The sequence below is a fragment of the Octopus bimaculoides genome, chromosome 4 (assembly GCF_001194135.2).
Source record: "Octopus bimaculoides isolate UCB-OBI-ISO-001 chromosome 4, ASM119413v2, whole genome shotgun sequence".
Classification (NCBI taxonomy): Eukaryota; Metazoa; Mollusca; class Cephalopoda; order Octopoda; family Octopodidae; genus Octopus; species Octopus bimaculoides.
The window spans coordinates 79,611,234-79,614,134 of NC_068984.1; the positions used below are offsets into that span (position 1 = coordinate 79,611,234).

At 31.5% G+C, this 2,901-nt stretch overlaps 1 protein-coding gene across 2 annotated transcripts in view; it reads left to right on the forward strand.

Moving 5' to 3' along the window:
* LOC106883964 (beta-1,4-N-acetylgalactosaminyltransferase bre-4) overlaps positions 1–2,901 on the forward strand; it is a 1,180,207-nt gene that overhangs the window by 515,185 nt on the left and 662,121 nt on the right. The gene's annotated exons all lie outside the window — the stretch shown is intronic.

A 2,901-nucleotide genomic window follows, 5' to 3' on the forward strand; every position in this document is an offset into this window, starting at 1 on the left:
ACTTCAATTTATTTAAGTAATGCGAGCATTACCTTAAATGCAATATGAAGAGCAATCTTCAGCTGCACGAAAATGCAGAAAATTACTGTAGAAAAGACATATTATAAATGTGGCAACATTTCAAATCCAAGTGGGAGAGAGAGTACATAAAAATCCAAATGTGAGGAAGAATACATAAGTCCATCTTGACATAGCCGAGTCTATCAGTATACTTTCTAAAGTGGTTGGCATTAGGAAGGGCATCCAGCCATAGAAACCAAGCCAAAACAGACTATGGAACCTGATGTGGCCCCTGGCCTTGCCAGTTACTGTTAAGCCATCCAACCCATGCCAGCATGGAAAACAGACGTTAAATATTGATGATGGAGGCATATTGTAACTTCTCTTATTTCTCTTTGGATATTAACAGTGTAAATAAAATGAAAGGACTTCAATTAGGAGGCAGAAAAGAAGAAAAAAATGTATAAAACAGGTCATAAGTCAAATTAAAACTGTAACAGTATTGGTTTGTACGGATAAAAATCGATATAGAATTCTTTTATGTCCGTCTGTCTGTCTGCATATCTATTTATCTATCAGCACATCTATCTATTTGTAAATCTATCTATCTATCTATCTATCTATCTATCTATCTATCTATCTGTCTGTCTATCTGTCTGTCTATCCCTCTGTTGATCTAGTTAGCTAGCTACACACACACACACACACACACACACATATATAGTTATATGTTTATATATATATATATTTGCATCTATCTATCTATCTATTTACCTCTGTCTGTCTGTCTCTCTCTCGCTATCTCCCCCCCCTCTCTCTCTTTCCCTCCCTCTATCTGTCTGTCCGTATGTTTGTTTTAAATCACTGAGTTTATCATTAGAACATCTATAGATCAATAAAATTTACTTTCACATTGCTAGATAATTAATTCTCCTTTCTCAGAACTCATTTCTCCATGATGTTGTTATGTCTTGGTAGGTTTTATGTTTTTGTCATTGTATTGTTTCATACACTGGTTTTATAGTTCATTTTAACTTCCAGATTTTATTATGTTCTTAACTTATTTCGCAGTAATTTTTTTATGTATGATGAGGATGTAAAACAGGGCAATACCTATACACTTCTTAGACTCCCTTAGACTAGTGAAGATTTATGATTCTCAAACAGTGCACAATGAATTTTTTTAAAATTTAATTTAAAATATAATCTAAGACTTCAGTAATCTATACATTTCTCTTGCAAAACATGTCATCAATAGTTTTGTTATACAAATATAAGAACAAGCGTGACTGTGTGGTAAGAAGCTTGCCTTCTAACCACATGGTTCCAGGTTCAGTCTCACTGCATGGTACCTTGAGCAAGTGTCTTCTATTCTAACTTCTGACTGACCAATACTTTGTGAGTTGGTAGATGGAAACTGAAAGAAGCCCTTTATATATAATGTGTGTGTGTGTGTGTGCTTGTCTTCCACCATCGCTTGACAACCGGTGTTGGTGTGTTTATGTTCCAGTAACTTAGAAGGTTAGCAAAAAAAAAAAAAAGTACTAGAGTCGATTTGTTTGACTCAAATTATTCAAGGGACAGAAACTAGTCCACAGATGTTGTTTTGCACTGGATAGGAGTGCTGAGCTCCCTGTTTGAAAATATAACGACACAGATAGTGTATCGTATAAGCTAGCTAGAAATGATGTGTCTTGGGACTAAAACAACAGTAACATCGTCCCTTTCGGGACAGCCACATTATGTTGGCAAATAGCCATTACTTTATATATGTATGTGTACATATATATATATATATATATATATATATATATATATCTGTCAGATGGGACCTTGATGACTGCTATAAAGTAGGAAAGTATACTAATCCTTATATATTTAATACTCAATATTTCATATATTCAATAAGACATTCAATACTTCATTTCATTTTACTATTTATATTATATATTCCATATTCTATATCCCACATTAATTTTATAAGAATATAAATAAAACATAAAAAACGGACAGAGTTGGAACTCTTTTAAGTAATATATTCCTCTATACACTATCATAAAACCCCTTTTTTTATTTTTTATTTTTATTTTCATATATATATACACACGCACACACACATAAAATAACAAAGGCAGCTATACACAATATAAAACTAAAAAGGAAAAAATTCAGTTGTCACTAATTGTGAGTGAGGGTGCAGAGTAGTATTTACATTGCTAGAAATAAGAGTTAAAATCCATTAGAGCTGCAAAAAAGTACATGTCTACACACTGACAGTGAGATCACCATACTAGAATTCTAGTATTGCTTGAAATTAAAGCTCTTCAGTGATGACTACCCCATTGCTGAATGGTTTGTCCAAATCCTGGCTGTCAGTATATAGTTTTTACTGTAAGAATCAATGACTGATTCAGCAAAATGGTAATGGGAAAAAATTATAAAATAACAAGGGTGGCTATAATCAATATATACACATTCACATATGAAAACAACACTGATTAGTTTTGTGTCATATATTGTTTGATGATATATAAAATAGATACACACTCACAAATGCACACACATTTAGATATGTATGTATATGGGTTTTTATCTTTCTTCAAAAGTGCCTAAATCCTTACAAAATGTTTCATTGTTTTGGAAAAATATAGTCTTTGTTAAAGTTCTTTTCTGAAAGACAATTAAAAAAATAATTCTTCTCAATATATTTGAGCATATAAAGTAGTTTATTCAGAGCATCTTTCCAATGCTTTTAAAATAAATTGTAGAAAAAGGTGCCTCGTGGAAATATAATCAAATTTTACAGCAAAATATATAACATTTTGCCATCTTTTAAAATTTTTTTGTTATTTTTTTAAAGGTCTTTTGGTTTTAGATTTTTCTAATGTTTATATATATATA